Here is an 18,676-nt window from a genome sequence, read left to right as displayed (position 1 = left end):
AGACCCCTCCCCCTCTCTAAGGGGGGTGCTGCCATACAAACGAAACACAAATTTCTGCATTACTCGGAAATTAGTCAAGCAAACGAAACCAAAGTTCGCATGTGAAGGTATCAGGGTGCAATAAATGTTTCTATAGTAGTTAGACACTCCTCCCTCCTCTCTAAGGGGGGGTTGTCCTATAAATGAAACGCAAATTTCTGCATTCTGCATTTCGGAAATTAGTCAAGCAAACGAAACCAAATTTGACATGTGAAGGTTTTAGGTTGCAATATATGTTTCTATGATAGTAAGACACTCCTCCCCCCTCTCTAAGGGGAGACTGCCATACAAATGAAACACAAATTTCTGCATTAGTCGGAAATTAGTCAAGCAAACGAAACCAAAGTTGGCATGTGAAGATTTTAGGGTGCAATAAATGTTTTTAGACTCTCCACCCCCCTCTCTAAGGGGGGCTGCCATACAAATGAAACACAAATTTCTGCATAACTTGAGAACCAATCAAGCAAATGGAACCAAATTAAGCATATAGAGGTTTTTGGGTGCAATAAATGTTTCTCCACCCCCCTCTCTAAGGGGGGGAGGGGCTGCCATACAAATGAAACACAAATTTTTGCATTACTCGAGAATTAATCAAGCAAATGGAGCCAAATTTGGTATGTGAAGATTTTAGGGTGCAATAAATGTTTTTATGGTGGTTAGACTCGCCACCCCCCTCTCTAAGGAGGGGCTGCCATGCAAATGAAACACAAATTTCTGCATTACTCGAGAATTAATCAACCAAATGAAACCAAATTTGGCATGTGTAGGTTCTAGTGTGCAATAAATATTTCTATGATGGTTAGACTCTCCACCTCCCTCTCTGAGGGGGGCCGTCATACAAATGAAACACAAATTTCTGCATTACTCGAGAATTAATGAAGCAAACGAAACCAAATTTAGCATGTGGAGGTTGTGGAAGCAATTGAAAATTTTCGGAGAACTCTGAAGGTAAAAGGGAAAATTCAGAAAATTAAATTCCCATATGTTTTACAATTATATAGTGACAAGTGCTGTTAGTCCATTTGATGTTTGCGCTAGCGAAATTGATATTTGTTCGAAAGTGGAAATGGATTTTAATGTGATTAAACGCACTCCTATATCTTCTTCTGTCTATACCAAAATAAACGATCGCCAGATGTGTTGATAAGAGCAGAACTCGAGGAAGGCATTGTCCGATTTAGGGCTGTCTTTATTCTATCATTTTTTTTGTATAAAACATTTATTCCATGCAACGGAGAAACATGTTATTTACAAGTGGTTGAAGAATCTCGAACGAGAATTGTGTCTGAAAATAATCTGATTTTATAATGATAAGTTTTGTTAGAAATACTAGGAATTTTATAGTAAAAAGGGAATTCAACGGAGACGAATAGAAGATCAATCAATGAACAGTTCTGCGATTGGACCCATGAACTTGCTCGTAGTAAGAAAACGTAAATGTTTGAAGGTAAATTTGATAACAGAAAACAAATTTTTGGCGGGACGAAGTTTGCCGGGTCAGCTAGGACTGGATAAATTTGCCATCTAATGGTATATATTAAAACATACATCGTAAGAACGATTCTGCGTAATATGCATTTGAAAACTCTTAATAAACGTTACATTTTTCTTAGAGTGACCTTCCTATATAGAAATTAAAGACGTAGTCCTACGTCAAACATTTCCGACAAGAAGTCTCTTTCAATTGTCTGTGTTACTGTATGGTGAAGCACATTAAAATATTGCCGTCGCTATAAATTATTTAGTTTACATATGCAGCGGAAATGGAATGCGGGAAAACGGGGTCAACAAAAAGTGCGAATAAACTTACATAAATTACACCCACTTACTAACTAAGTGAAATCAGACGCTCGTCTCGGCCGTTGGGTGTTGAATACAGCGTAGAGATGCGTGAATAAACTGTGCGAATGAAACCATGTATTGGTCAGTTAGACTCGAAGAAAGTTCTACAAATTTGCAGCACTGATAAACCACCCCCGAACTAGTGCACACTCACTAGAAAAGTATGCATGAATGCACCCGAGAGTATTGTTCTGTTCACACTTTTATCGTTCAATCTTGGTGTCGTTTAGCAGTAGTATAGAATGCAGTTGTTCCGCCGTCTAATTGCTGCTGCTGTGTTTGCTCATAAGCGCAGAACTAACAGCGGAAAGGGAGTGGAAGTGATCGTTTCGTCACGCCACCGTGAATGGATCATTATCGTGCGCTATGACGCGCCTGCCTGAGGATGCCGCAAGTTCTACTTTCGTGAGCAGCAGCAGCAGCAGCCAGTAGCGAATCACCTAAAAAGAGCATCGATTTCCTGCCCCGGTTACGTACAATAGTTCATTAGTACGCACGTCCATCGCAGACAGTCTCGGTGCGCGAGGAGCAGTAACCCCTTTGACTCCTTGATTGACTATTATCACCACAGTCTATGAACGGGAAATTACTTGAATACCTTATTTGGGATGCAAAGCTGATCGTTTAAGTTCTGGCGAGAGTATTGGTTCAGCGACGACAACACTTATCTCGGGTTGACGCATTCCTCTGTTTTGGATTGTACCCACAAGTTCATTATGAGACTTCATCTTTTGATTCGTTAGTAGCCATATGGATACGAGTCGCGGTCATTGTTGGTGTTAATAATTTTGAGCAATACTCTAAATCAGGAGTTTGCACATGATGTTCATTTTTCATGTACACGGTAAAAATTCTTTTTTTATAATAAAACATCATAAATGAGTTAGTGGAATAATATTTTCCAATTACTAATACACGGTCATTGATGGTTGTTCTACTTAGAGAGGTGTATCTATCACTTATGTTCCTCTATCATCAGAAATATCAAACGATTACATTACATGTCATGCAGCACGATGGCATGTGTGGTTTCAGAATTCTGTTCTTAGTACTTAGTTTAACCCCTAGTCAAAAACTTGTAAAAACTGTTATTGACCTTCTCTGGCAGTTTGATAATGAGTTTCGCTGTTGAAATTCTATTGAGTTATTTGTCATTAACCATTTTTGTCCTGGGAAATTGTTGATTCGATTTGTTATATTAGGAAAAAAGGGGGAAAAACAACAGAACTTAACGAAAATTCAAAGAAGAAAATCTTAAAGTCAAATAAATTTAAATAATCATGTATGTGGTACACCACCAATTTTCAAACGTATTGCAAATCTGTACAGCACATCAATCACTCAATAATGATATGATTATGAAATAGCATTGAAAACGCATATAAGGAGCACGATGTAGCTTCGGCACTATTGACGGCTGAAATGCGACATGACGAATGAATGAACAGGGTGTCTGGTAATCATGATTAAAAGGAAATTATAGTTATCGCAGCGAAGTCGCTGCTGCAGTCGGTTATTTCCATACAAAGGGACTTGCTTCTCGTTTCAGCACCCCATATCTGAGAACATGACTAGCATATTTGCATACAGCCGATGATTTGAATCAACGTTTCTTACAATTATTAGATTTCATATTTATTTAGATGCGATTTGCAGTACATCTATTCCAACATCACTCTTGTTATCTCTCGTATAAGTACATGTTGCCAAGAGAGGGCACTGAACTACACTCCGTCGGATGGGAAAAAATCGTTGACAATTGCTGAGTTTTTTTTGTCGAGAGAGGTAGAAACGATGGCACTGAAACTGACATGAAACGAACAGAAATTCCATTCAGTCGCGCTATACAATATATCAGTGGTGGCCAAACTTTTGGGCATGGCGGGCGACTAATTGTTCAAATGTTAGACTGCGGTCTACCAATGTTAACTGTATCAAAAAGTCATTAGAAAATTAATTTAGTACTAGACAACAAAACAAAGTTTGAACTAGGATTGGGCGATCTTGCATCAATATTCAGAAGATCGATTTTTTCCTCTCCGATTTCCGATTTTTTGGATCGACTTTGTACTCCAAAAAAACGCGAAAATTGATCTTTTCTAAAGGGATCCCTCAATTCCTCTGTGCATTTTGATCTGTCCATGAAGCAAGATATCCATGGATATTCAGATTACCAACGATCGAGGATCGCTCCAACGATCTTCGATTCAAAGTATGGGGGTATCAATTGTGATAATATGTACTTTACTGATGGGTCCTCTATGAATGAGTCCACAGGATTTGGAGTGTTCAACGAAATTTTTAGCACCTCCCACAGTCTTCAGAATCCTTGCTCAGTGTATATTGCTGAATTGGCAGCAATTCATTGGGCGCTAGACAGCGTCGCCTCACGACCTGTTGAACACTATTACATTGTAACGGATAGTCTTAGCTCTGTCGAAGCTATCCGTTCAGTGAGGCCGGAAAAACACTCGCCGTACTTCCTTGACGGCGGAATTTTGAGTGCTTTATCCAGACACTGTTATGTCATTACCTTTGTCTGGGTCCCTTCACATTGCTCAATTCCGGGTAATGAGAGGGCTGACTCATTAGCAAAGGTAGGTGCGATTGAAGGCGACATTTACCGGCGTCAAATCGAAAAAATAATTGAAAATCTAACAAATAATTACTGGAAAAGTGTGCAAAATACATAATCTAGTAAAATTGTTGGAAAACTCCTAAAAATTATTCGTGTTGTTGAAACTTGCACAAAATCAAAATATAAATTGGATATCAAAATATCCAATTATTCGTGTCGCATTACAGGTCTATCGAATTAGCTAGATGTCCAATTATAGGCGAATCACTTATTCTAGTATTCTAGTTATTAATCAATTAACTAGAAGTATAAGAACTATCTATCGGAAATATTTTTGTAAATCGATAGAATAGTTCGAATCGAGTTCTTTCTCAAGCGTCGGCGAATTGCATATTTTGAAATGACTCCGAAATGTTTATTGAAGCAAAGCATCAGGAACGCAACAAGCAAACCAAATAGCTCGAAAAATTATTAGCTTTCGCCCGAATGTATCTATAACAGTAAAATAGAGCTAACAAGCAAAATTCTGTTCAACTAGAATTACATAATAGGGCCCAATATTTAATTTTAGAAATTTATAAATTCTCATTCATCACTGTTATTATATTCATGACTATATTTCACATTACTTAAAATTTACTTTCAAAATTGAAATAACAATACTCTATTAAAACTCGCATACGCAGTCTCCAAAGGCGATGTTTTCTTCGACAATTTAGTTTTTATTGATTTTCGAAACCTTATACCGGATGTTTCCAACAGTTTCAATTGGTCATTAAACAAATTATTGAATTGATTCCTAGCGCGATGTTTTTACTTTATAACAAGTGGTCGAACAACTGAAATGTGTTAATATTAAAGAACTAACAATTTGAAAGAAAATATTAAACCGAAACATTAATGAAGAAATATCTACTCTTACAACTAATTTGCTTCATTGAGGTTAACATGTGCACCCGTGGCAGAGTGGTTAGCGTCTCACATTATCATGCCGGGTGTTCGGGTTCGATTCCCGTTCTGGCCGGGGGATTTTTTCGTCAAAGAAATTTCTGTGGTCACGCGTATTCTAGAGCTTGCCCCTCGGAATACATTCAAGGCGTGGTATTTGGCTTAAGAAATCTCAACTAAGTATCAATAAATGACGCTAGTTTATGCAAACGTTGAGACGGCAAAAGTTCCACAGGGAACGTTAACACCATTCAAGAAGAAGAAGAAGGTTAGCATAAACACCTTATAAATTGATCTCGGTAAAAGGTGTAGGAATATTTATTCCACTTCATCTGGAGGTGTCACTATCCTAGACCAGCTGGCGGGCGGCTAGGAACACTTACGCGGGCTACTGTTTGGCCATCCCTGTTATATATGAAAATTCTAAAGTTACAATCGTGAATTTTGAAGATTTAATTGAAAACTCAAACTGAATTTTTGGAAATAATTTTGCAGCAAAATAAAAAAAAGATAGAATTCAGATATGAAAGAACGAATTGTATAGCGGTATAGCGGTTAGAGATTTAATTTGAATGAAACGTTCAAGTTTATTACGCATTTTTTGAATAATAAGTTGAGAAAAACGCCCTTAAAACAACAGACTTTCACTTGTTACTTAACCGTTTGATTTTTTCAATGCTTCAACTTTTCAAGTGCCGTTTTTTAATTCCATCGAAGAATGGATGAGCAATAAGGGATAGTATCTAGACATTTTCATTTTGTACCCCCAATATGTTCCCGAAAGACAAAATCCTATGTTAATAGGTTCTACCCGCAGTAACAAGAGGAGCGCTATCGCCCCTCTTCCGCACTCAATCGATCAAATCCAATAATTAGGATGTTTCACAACTATAATAATCGTCCTATGTAGCGTACTTTTCGCTTGTTTAAGGTAAACAGAACCCGGAACAAAAAAAATAATTCAATAACTCTGTCATTGTTGAAATCCAACCATATGCGTAGAAGGATTTTTTCATCAAATTTATCACCTCCTGAGTGATTGCGGATTGTTTTTCCTCAAAGTTTTGTCACTTTCATTTTTTGCTTGAGCAGTGGTCCTTATGTTTTGTCCGACACTGTTTGTTTACTTTATTATTTACTAGCTGACCTGGCAAGCTTCGTCCCGCCCAAAATTTGGTTTTTGTTATCAATACCTTCATACCATTTTGTTATCAATTGATTCATTGATTGATCTTCTAATCGACCAACAGGGTTAAGGGGAATTTATCTTTTATTATGATATTCCTAGTACTTCTACCAAAACTCATCATTATAATATCAGATTATTTTCTGACACAATTCTCGTTCAAGATTCTTCATCCACTTGACAACCACTTGTTATGTTAAGTGTTAATGTTTCTCTGTTACATGGAATAAATGTTTGATACAGAAAATATGATAGAATAAAGACGCCCTAAATCGGACAATTCCTTCCTCGAGTTTTGCTCTTATCAACATATTCGGCAATCCATTTTTATTGGCATAGATAGAAGAAGATGAAGATATTTCGTTAGCGCAAACATCAAATGGACTAACAACGCTTGTCACTATGTAATTGTAGAACATATGGGAATTTAATTTTCCGGATTTTCCGTTTTCCCTTCAGACTTTTTCAATAATTTTCAATTGTCATGTTTGATTGGAATATTTTTGGTTGAAATATGTGTAACATTTTTATGGGACCTCCTCTCCTCTCCAGAGGAGGGAGGGGTGTCATACCATCATGGAAACATTTCTCATACCAAAAAACCCTCACATCCCAAATTGTGCTTGATTAGTTCTCGAGCTATGCAGAAGTTTGTATTTCATCGGTATGGCAGCCCCGCTTAGAAAGGGGGGAGGAGTGTATTCATCATAGAAACGTTTCGTGCCCCCTAAAACCTTCACATGCCAAATTTGGCTCCATTTTCTTGATTAATCCTCGAGTTATGCAGAAATTTGTGTTTCATTTGTATGGCAGATCTCCCCCCTTCTTATAAAGCTGGGAGGAGTGTTGAGCCCCCTAGAACTTCCACATGCCAATTTTGGTTCAGTTTGCTTGATTAGTTTTTGAATTATGCAGAAATGTATGCTTCATTTGAATGGCAGAGAAAGGGGAGGAGTGTCTATTCACTATAGAAACGTTTCGTGTCCCCTAAACCCTTCGCATGCCAAATTTGGTTCCATTTACTTGATTAGTTTTCGAGTTATACAGAAACTAGTCTTTCATTTGTATGACAGTTCCCCCTTAGAGAGGGGGGTAGATTGTCTAATTACTGTAAAAACATTTATTGCACCCTAAAGCCTCCATATGCCTTATTTGGTTTCATTTGCTTGATTAATTCTCGAGAAATGCAGAAATTTGTGTTTCATTTGTATGGCAGGGGGAGGGGTCTCAAACTATCACGAAAACCTTCCCCGGCCCCAAAAACCCCTACATACCAATTTTCATGTTGATCGGTTCAGTAGTTTTCGAGTCCATAAGAATCAGACAGACAGACAGACAGAAATCCATTTTTATATATATAGATCAAATAAAATTTATAAAATTGGAATATTTGCCTGCTGATAACATGAATTGCAGACATTTTCTAAAATTTACAGACATTTCATCCAGGATCTCTGAAACTGAAAGGAACGCCATGTTTTTTTTGCAATTTTTTTGTATTATGATAGAATGTAAACTGAAGAAAAAATATTTTTTTTAGAATTTAAACTATTGGATGTGTGGAATAATCCTATCTTTTTTTCGTTGAAATCAAATGTTGATTTTAAATACATGTTTCATAAGAATGGTATACAAAGCATACTCTATCTGCACACCCAAATTTAATTTTTAGCACATGTTTTGTCATTTCGATTTATTACATTAAATGAGCCTTAAAACAACAGAATAAGCCATGACTCTCGAATACTGATAAGCATTTGTATAATATACTAGCTGACCCGGCAAACTTCGTCTCGCCCAATTTTTTTTGTAATCAATACCTTCAAACATTAACGTTTTCTTAATATGAGCAAGTTCATGGGTCCAATTGCAGAACTGTTTATTGATTGATCTTCTTATCGACCCTGTTAAATTTACCTTTTACTACAAAATTCCTAGTACTCCTACCAAAACTCATCATTATAATATCAGATTATTTTCAGACATAATTCTCGTTCAAGATTTTTCAACCACTTGTGAATAACATGTTTCTCCGTTACATGGAATAAATGTTTGATACAGAAAATATGATAGAATAAAGACAGTCCTAAATCGGACAATTCTTTCCTCGAGTTTTGCTCTTATCAACACATTCGGCGATACATTTTATTGGTATAGATAGAAGAAGATATAGGGGTGCGTTTCATCACCTGAAAATCCATTTCCACTTTCGAACAAAGATCAATTCCGTTAGCGCAAACATCAAATGGACTAACAACGCTTATCACTATTTAATTGTAGAACATATGAGAATTTAATTTTCCGAATTTTCCCTTTTTCCTTCAGAGTTTTCCGAAAATTTTGAATTGTCATGTTTGGCTGGAATATTTTTGGTTGAAATATGTGTAATATTTTTATGGGACCTCTTCTCCATTCCAGAGGAGGGAGGAGTGTCATACCATTATAGAAACATTTCTCATATCCAAAAACCCTCACATCCCAATTTGTGCTTGATTAATTCTCGAGTTATGCAGAAGTTTGTGTTTCATTTGTATGGCAGCCCCCCTTGGAGATATCAAATTCATTCACAGTAATTTCTTCGTACGACATACGTTTCGTTACATTGCACTGAATGATTACTTCTTAGCTTCACACGAATCACCTTTCAACTTGCTACCTATAGAATTCAGAAATTTTGCCTTACTTTTTTAATTTTTTTACAGCCGGTCACGTGCTTCACGGCAAGAATCTGCTTATTTCCTCACTACTGGTGTCAAACCATCATAAAAATATTTATTGCACCCTAAAACCTCCACATGCCAAATTTGGTTCCATTTGCTTGATTAGTTCTCGAGTTATGCAGAAATTTGTGTTTCATTTGTATGGCTGCCCCCTTTTAGAGAGGAGGGAGAAGTGTCGAACTACCCTAGAAACGTTTATCGATCCCTAAAACCTCTATATGCTCAGTTCGATTCCATTTGTTTGATTAGTTCTCTAGTTCTTAGTTCTCCCCCCTCTTTAGAGAAGGGAAAGGAGTGTCAAACCACGATAAAAACATTTATTGCTCCCTAAAACCTCCATATGCCAAATTTGGTTCCATTTGCTTGATTAGTTCTCGAGTTTTGCAGAAATTTGTGTTTCATTTCTATGGCAGAACACCGCACCCCCCCCCCCCCTTTGAAAGGCCCCACCTTAGAAATGTTTCTTGTCCCCTAAAACCTCCAGATGCCAAATTTGGTTCAGTTTGCTTGATAGTTTTCGAGTTATGCAGAAATTTGTCTTTAATTTATATGGCAGCTCCTCCTTACAGAGGGGGTGGAGTGTCTAACCACCGTAAAAATATTTATTGCACCCTAAAACCTCCACATGCCAAATTTGGTTTCATTTGCTTGATTAATTCTCGAGTAATGCAGAAATTTGTGTTTCATTTGTTTGGCAGGCCACTCTTAGAGAGGGGGGTTGACATTCATTCATAAGCATTCATAAGCGAGTGTTGAACGATTATTTTTGCTTTACATTGCCAACAAAACAAAGTTCGGAAATCGGTTGGTACCCACAATTATAGACTCTATTTTAAAAATGAAGATCTATGTATCCGCTCAAAGAAGAGCGTCAAGGTTGAAATTGACGGAAAATTTGAAGGCAAGTTCAACAAAACCATGTATAAACATCATACAATTCAGAGGATTATGAAAAAAACCTATCTATGATTTATTTTGTTGTATTGATACGACTTTAACAACTCATAAATAAGAAAAATAAATGAATAAATTAACCTTCATTTTCGTTTTCTTCCCTTCATTTTTCAATACAGATTTTTTATATAACTTGTTTTATCTAAAAATACAGATATACAGTTTTTTTCAAAAAAAAAACTTACAGAACTAAATGAGACAACCCTGTCTGCAATTGCAAACATGTCTGCGATAAAAGTGAAACCATTTGCATTTGCCGATCTGGCAACTCAGCGTCGAAGTCCATGAGTTAAAACATAAACAAAATATGTGATATTTCTTCGTCCATATCGAGCAACAACTGTCTATATCAGAGATGGGTGAGCGTTCACGAGCCGTTCATTTGAGCAGGTTCGTCAGAAGGAGCGTACGATCAACGGTTCTCTACAAATGAACCGTAGTTCAAAATAGTCTCGGCTAAAAAATGAGCCGTGGTTTAAAGAAAGAGCTGCTTTTCAAAAGAGACTCGGCTCAAAAATGAACCGCGGTTCAAAAAAGAGACGCTTTTCAAAAAAGTCTCGGCTCGAATAAGAGCCGCTGTTCAAAAAGTCCTGGCTCAAAAAAGATCCGCGGTTCATAAAAGAGCCTTGGATCATGGAAGAATCGTGACGTAGTAGCAAAACACACTTATTTGTGAAAAATGCAAATCCAAAATGGCCGCTGCCATAAAATAGCAATATACAACCATTCCATTCCAAACCGATATAGTGGTTCTCAGATTTCCATGAAAAGTGATAGTTTTCTTCTTTATTGCAAAATATTAGACACGTATTTTTTTATTTGTTTGTTGGGGTGATCATTTCCTTTTTAGGGTGGTCGATAAAACATTTTTTTCAACCCCGATTTCCGATGGTTTTTCGTTTTTCAAAAAACACCAATTTTTACATCTGCGACACTAGTAAATGAAGTCCGAATGAGCTAATATTTTGCATAGGGTATGTTATCGTGTAATTAAACATTTCGTAGTAAGTTCCGAATGAAAAATAAAGAGAACTATTTCTATTGGTACCCAAAACCATACTTTTCGTTTTCCGAAAAAAATCCGAAAAAAACTCTCTTTCGAGATGGCACTAGATCTCGACGTTTCATGCAATTTTAAGACATTTGGCATCAAAACATTTTTTTTTCGAAAACCCCGATTTCCTTTACTCCCCTCTTACGTGACTTCGATTTTCATAAAACTCAAACTTTGACCTTTTTCCGCCACTCCCTTAAGTCCGATTGAGCATACATTTAGCATAGGGTGTTTTTTCGAGGTGGTGAAAATTTTTCATTGGGTAACTCGAAATACGAGAAAACCATGAAATACGAAGTGACCATTTTTATTGCCACCCTACTGTATATATATATTTTTTTTCAAAAGCTCATCAATATGGGTATCAAATGAAACTGCTTGACTAATAGAACACAGTAGATCATAAAGAATACAAATCCAAGATGGTCGCAGTCACAAAATGACCAATTACTTTTCATCAACTCCAACTCCCGCATTTTGGTATGAAATGGAAAAACAACATCATCAGAAAAAAATTATGTTGGAAATAAAAATATATTTGATAGCATTGCAGATGAAGCGCGGTCATCTGTGTGGGAGGAGTTCGATGCATTGGTTGGCAAACTTCAAGCCTTACATGACCCGGAAGCTGCTCCAGTAGTTAAGCTGGACACATATTTAGAGAAACCACATTTGCAAAAAATAAGCGACCCCTTGCTTTGGATAAAAGAAAGAAACTCTGTCCATCCTCGACTCTACGAAATCGTTCTTAAAAGATTGTATTCCAGCGACTTCAGCGCCATGTGAGCGAATTTTCTCGAATGCAGAACATGTTTGCAGTGAAATACGGAATAGCTCACCAATTTTGCCCACCTCTAGTCTATGTGCTGTAATATTTTGGGATATTAATGAAAATAAGGAGAGTGTGAGGTCCGCGTATGACTAACAAAAATCAATATAGATATCAATACAGATTATTTGAATAAGTAAGCTGAAAAGTTTTTTTTAGACCAAAGCACAAACTTCATTATTCCATTCGTTTCATTCGCTTGATGTGACACCATTTGAATTATTTCTGTTCGATTTATTTTAAATAGAAACTACGACGTTTATCCATATTTGATAAACGAATATCGTGGATTGTCCTAATGGCTACACCAAACTTAAGAGAGCCTTCGAGAGACTGACCAGGCGCTAGTTCAAGTGTATCACAGCCGACGGAGACTACTTTGGAATAAATAATTTGAATTTCAGAGATTTGAATTCTTGAAAGAACGCTGATCATACAGATCATTTTCGATAGTGTATTTCTGTAATAGAAAATGAAATGTCATCCGCCCATATTGCAATATTGCAATCGATATTGTATGGATCGCGGCTTGGTGTGGTTTTCCGCTTTGATAGTTTCATGGTATCGAGTTGCAATTAACCGTTGCTCAGTTGCATGGGATGGGTTATGGGGGGTTATTTAAAAGCGGAAGGCCATCCGCAGCATCCGAGGCCAAACTGTACTCCGATAGTGATGGTCATTAGCTATGTGACTCAGCTGGAAACAGCGGATACAATGCATCGAAGATAGTATGTATTGGAAGCGAAAGCTGGTAAATTGTAGTACAAGCTCACATGGTCGGTTCCAAACAAGATACTTTGATATGCTGAATTATAGACATTTTTATTCGTTGTTAGTAACGATGATGTCTTGGTAAAAGTTCAACAATTGATAATTCAATAGCTACAAATTTTGGAAACAAACTACCAGTTAGATATGATGTACCCATAAGCTCTGCTCTTAAACGTTATCGAAAAATGATTTTTCATTACCTTAACATTTCCGCTTCCTCTAACTCTTTATTCGTTTCTGTACATGCAACCATATTCCAGAGTTACATTACGCAACGGTTATACCACAGAATTTTAGCTCAGATAATCATACATCTCATTAGGGCGCGAAACAAGTTCATGCTGTTCAAATGGGGCAGCACCTTCGTGTTACGTAAATTGTGCTGAGTTCGATGTAGTAGAAAAAAAATCAACACGGGTAGCCATTAAACAAGTTCAGCTGTTGCAGCCGTCGTCTCGTCTCGATCTGCATGGTTAGGCAAAATTATGGAGCACTTTTTGCATCTATTTTAATCACTCTGCTGACTAACCCCGTCATGAAATACCTTTCCCGCTCGGTGTACTTTGCTGGGATGTCACAAAAAATATTGTTTTGTGGTTGCTTTTAGTTAATTTGATGCAAAAAATACTGAGACAATAAAATTTTAGTATACCTTGGTAACATTCTCATGTGGAAACAAAATTTAATTAGGAAAATTAGGAATTTTCTTTTCTCTCTTCTCCAAGCAAACAGGCCCTTTGCAGTCAGTACACCGCGTAAATGTTCAAATTATGCAACCTAACAAAACAGACAAAACCACAAACCATTAAAGTCATTTAACTGGCTTCCGTCCTGCTTACACTAGCATTGAAACGACATGGATTCGATGTCGTCAAGATGGAACTGCAGACGAACCAAACATTGTTTTCCCAAAACTCACGCTTCCCAAAACAACATCAGTCGTCTGTTGGCATAAGTAAACAAACCTTATGAACGGATTAACTCCGCCAGAGTTGTGTTGTCTGCTGGTAGAATATAATTCGGCCCGAGTTCCGTCGCCCGATCTAATTATAGAAGAAAACTAAATGAACTCACATTTCCATGGTATGCATTTGGAAACTGGAAATGCTTTCGTTTGAAAGTATTTCCCTTGTGTTGCTGTCTTTCGTTAAATTATGATAAGCTGCCGATTACACTGATAGTCTCCGGATTAACCTATATTTCTTGGACTCTATCTGTGCTATGATGCCGTTTCTAAGAGCCTCGCTTCGCTTCGAGCGTAAGTAGGATAAGCGCCCAATAGCGTTTCGAGTGCAACGGCGACTTGTAATTCAAATATGCTATTTATTCTTTTTTTGAAAAAGATTGAAAGATTGAAATAACTAAAACGGCGTTCTGAACCAAAAGATATGGATAATCGTTTACAACTTACATTCGAGTTTTGCTTTTTAACGACACGTCAAAATGATCGAGACTGCGAGTGAGAAATCTATGGCAACGTACGATTCACATAAACTATACGTACAATTCCAAGGTGTTCCGGATTACCTTGGAATTAGAACCTTGACTTCAACCTATGATGATGGATCGAAAAAAAACCGCTGATAAACCCCATTTTTTCGCAAACTGTTTCATTGACACTACAATTACGTCTACAGAGTAAAATTTCACCATCAAAATAAAAGTTACACCCAATACAGTGATAGACATTCGTTTAGCCGCACTTGAAAAAAAAAACTTAAAACACTTACAAAATAACTAGGAATGTTCTTTTTATCGGGATACTTATTTGCTGTAGTGATAGAATATTTAAGTCACTTTTATTGAAAGGACGTGCGTCACAATCACACACACACAAGGCGGCATCGGTGGATATAAACATTCAAACGTCCTTTTTTCATGAGACATACGTTTAGCCGCAGGGCATATAAATCGAGTTTTCACATAATCACCAAGCCTTTATCTGTGTTTTTTGAAAAAATACTTGGGAATGTTCAATTTACAAGATAAATATTAGATGTGCAACGTAAGAAGTTGGTCATGTTAGTGATTTACGTAGAATTTAAAGGAATGACGAAAGGTATTCTATTGACGGAAGAGGGGCGGAAAATAATAAAGATATTCAGTGAACAAAAGTTTTCTAATTTCTCGATCGTAACAAAAATTGGTCTATCTGAGAAAGTGGTACGGAATTTCTTGGAATAGTGCCAGAAATATGAGATATAACGATCAACAAATGGGAACACTAAAGCTACATTGCGTCTTAAAGGTCGAATAAGACACGAAGCAACCAGGAAACGATGTCTTGCTCATATATTAAGGCAGAATCGGTTGTTCCAGTAACGAAGAGGCATATTGCGCGCATCTTGAATGACCATCATTCCACCAAACATCATGTGGAAGAAACCTCAAGGGAAGCCGAAACTGACGGCCACCCATAAGCAGAACCATCTCATGTTCGCCCGGCCCGCCCGGAATGGAGAAATGTTGTATTTTCCGACGAAAAAAAGTTCAATTTGGATGGTCCGGACTGTTACAGTTGCTATTGGTACAATTTAAGTCAACGGCATGTCGTGAGATCGAAGCGAAACTTTGGGGGCGGAAGTTTGACAGTGTGGGGAGCCGTTTCCTATCACAGCAAGCTTCTCATTTGTTTCATTTTCACCCGAATGAACTCCGAAAGGTATCTTCAATTACTGGAGGACGTTTTGATTGGCCATATTGAGAATAACGCTACCGAGGATGTCGTTTTTTTCAGCAGGATTATATAGATTCAAGTTTCCAAGCAATCGAAGGCATGGTTTGCCGAGAAGGACATTCCGCTTCTTGAATGACCTGCTGGCAGTCGATTGCAATCCCATAGAGAACCTATGGAGAATCTTGGCCGAGATGGTCTATGCCAGGGGTTCTCAAACTGTTTTGGGCAATAGACCCCGTTTTCAGAATAAAGTGATTCCATAGACCCCTATAGCCGAATTTCTATAAAAATCTCTAGTTTTTTTCTTACACATACATACTGCCGTTCTATGCATAGTTGTCCCATGTTACTTTTTGACAATTTTCACTTTTCTTCATAAAACGATGTTTTTATGCATAATCTTTCGGAAAAACACAAAAAACCTTATTGTTTGTTCCCAGTATTTAAAAAAACAACATCAAATTCAATTGTCCCATGTTGATATTCTAGGCATAACTGTCCCACTATGTATTTTTTGTAGATCAATAATAAATGAATCGATTCAAGTACAGAAATGTTATGTGCATTATTCATATAATAATATAAACTGCTAGGAGTGCTTTTGAAAGAAAAGGGTCATCCATAAACCACGTACACTTTCAGGAAAAGGAGATTTGGTCAAAGTGTACGATTATTAACAAAATCCAGAAATGTATGCATCAAGAGAGAAGAAGATAAGGACTGAATTGACTGAAAATGAACTTACGTGGTTTATTACGTGGTTTAGCCCCCATTGGTATAATCTAATGGAAGTGTAATGTGTAAATTGAATGTGAAGGCAGCATAATAAACATTGAAATATTTTGGTATAGTTTTTTTAATATTTTTATTTTTAGGAGATCTATCATTTCAAGCTCTATCACATGGTAAATAAAACGCTTTGTAAATGAAGAAGTATATAAGCATTAATTTGTTGGCATGTTCTCGAAAAAAAACCTTCTTGGCTTCTGGAACAACTGGAAGTATTGCTGCCAATAACAATTTCTTCCGTTGCTTTTGAATTCCTCTCGGAGCTTTTTGCCACTTCATGCTGCCATCTAAGGAAAAGTGACCAGCTGCAAGCATCTTTTGCTGTTTCTTAGATAGCAAAACACAATAATTCAGTTGCTTGCTGTCAACAACATCAGAATAGCCGATATCATACCGACCTTTAGCAATTCTGACCCGTCTAATATTCTCAATCTATGGCCGCGGATTTAATTTATTGAGAGTGTATTGAGTAACGGCAAATTCAGTTTTAAAAACATGTATGCTCTGCAAGTTCATCACATAGACGCGCTTCTTGGCCCCTCCAACAGCCTTTTTGAAATCTTCGAAATCCACTACTCGGCAGTTTCAACAGCAGCATGAAAACTGTCAGCCGCGTATGACCGGATTCGAAGTATTTCAATACAATCTCCTTAACGTCAACTTTATCGTCGTTCAATAGGAGAACAAGATGTAGGAAAAAGTTCCAGTACTGATACTAGGGATACTACATTACTATATACTACACCACGGTGCCAATTATGTTTACTTTTTTATGCTTTGACACTGTCGTTTTACGCATAGTTCTCAAATGTTACTTTTTGACAATTTTCACTTTTGCTCCATAAAAAAATATTTTTATGCATAATCTTTTGGAAAAACACAAAAAACTTATTATTTGTTCCCAGTATTAAAAAAAAAACAAAATCAAGTTCAACTGTCCCATGTTGATATTCTACGCATAACTGTCCCACCATGCATTTTAAGCCCCTAATCCACCTAGATTGCTTCAATTGAGGGAATCTCTTCACATTTCATTAAACAATAGCTTAGTGCTTATAAAAAACCCGATGCATTGCTGAACTGAAATGCTTGAAGCTTCTGCTAGACAAATGTGTTAGAAAACTTTGATTGCGTTTTTCTCAGTTGCTGATTTTGGAACATGGAACAACTATGCGTAGAACGGCAGCATAATACTTACCAATTTAAAAACTTAGCGGATGATGAAATGAGAAAACTTGACATTATTTTCATATTGAAATTCAACAAAATAAATATATACATGAACTTCAGTAACTATCAAGTGTAATTAATAATTTTTAATACAAATTATTTACAAATTCTAAAGTAGGTAATTACCTTTTAAAACTAACTTCAAAATCGTAAAGTAGAAATAAAAATATGTTCTCGAAAGACGTGATCCTTCGTCAAAAACTATGGGTGGGATACCTAAAATACAACCGCGAAGTGGACGTAGGACTGCCGTTGGCTTAGTAGTCATTTGAGTATATTGATTAAATTATTGATTAAACCAGTGATTGAATGAAACAATTTCCGAAATCAAATGCGAACAAATCCCGATTTAGGTCAATTCATGCATAGATTACTTTCTTCGTTGCAAGTCATATGACATGATGCCATGTTCATTTTTTTCATCGTGGACTTCCAAAATATGTGAACGCCAGAACATTTCCCTCTGAATTTATTGCATCTCCCAAGTGTACGTACTTCTTGAACTTCTTGATTTATTGAGCTTCAGGCAGGCTCAATTTTAATTTTGACATGTAGGTTGAACGCATATTGTTCAATTGACGTTATCGACGTTATCGCAGCAAATTGTTATCAAGATTTTGCCAAACGGTATACGTAGAAGTTCAGTAAGCTGGAGTCATCAAGGGATATTTTCGAATAACCGAGCAACAGCATTGAGTTCATACCGCTTTTGAAGTCTGCACATATTCCCGAGTGTAAAGATGCATGCGGGTACAAAAGTACCCGCATCTTGCATCTATTTCGCAATGCCGAATCCTCCAGGCTCATTGGTTTTGAAATCTGTGTTGGGGAAACTCATTCCGACCAGCAGAAATGTATGCGAGTACAAAAGAACCTTGCACCAAATTAATGTGGTGAATGAACCTGGTGACTTCCTATCAATCTTTCTTTGTTCTTTAACATATCGAACATACCCTAACAGCAGAGCTCCATTGCCGGGAAATGCAGACTCACTCAACTAGAGAAGGGACCAGTTGGTCTGTATTAACACCTCGTCATTTCGTCTATAAACGATGTCAT

The 18,676-nt window shown here is 37.0% G+C and overlaps 1 protein-coding gene across 7 annotated transcripts in view; it reads left to right on the top strand.

The window, feature by feature from the left end:
• LOC129764826 (ras GTPase-activating protein raskol) overlaps positions 1 to 18,676 on the top strand; it is a 355,896-nt gene that overhangs the window by 154,501 nt on the left and 182,719 nt on the right. The gene's annotated exons all lie outside the window — the stretch shown is intronic.

The sequence above is a fragment of the Toxorhynchites rutilus genome, chromosome 2 (assembly GCF_029784135.1).
Source record: "Toxorhynchites rutilus septentrionalis strain SRP chromosome 2, ASM2978413v1, whole genome shotgun sequence".
Classification (NCBI taxonomy): Eukaryota; Metazoa; Arthropoda; class Insecta; order Diptera; family Culicidae; genus Toxorhynchites; species Toxorhynchites rutilus.
This window is presented reverse-complemented; position numbering and strand designations above follow the sequence as displayed.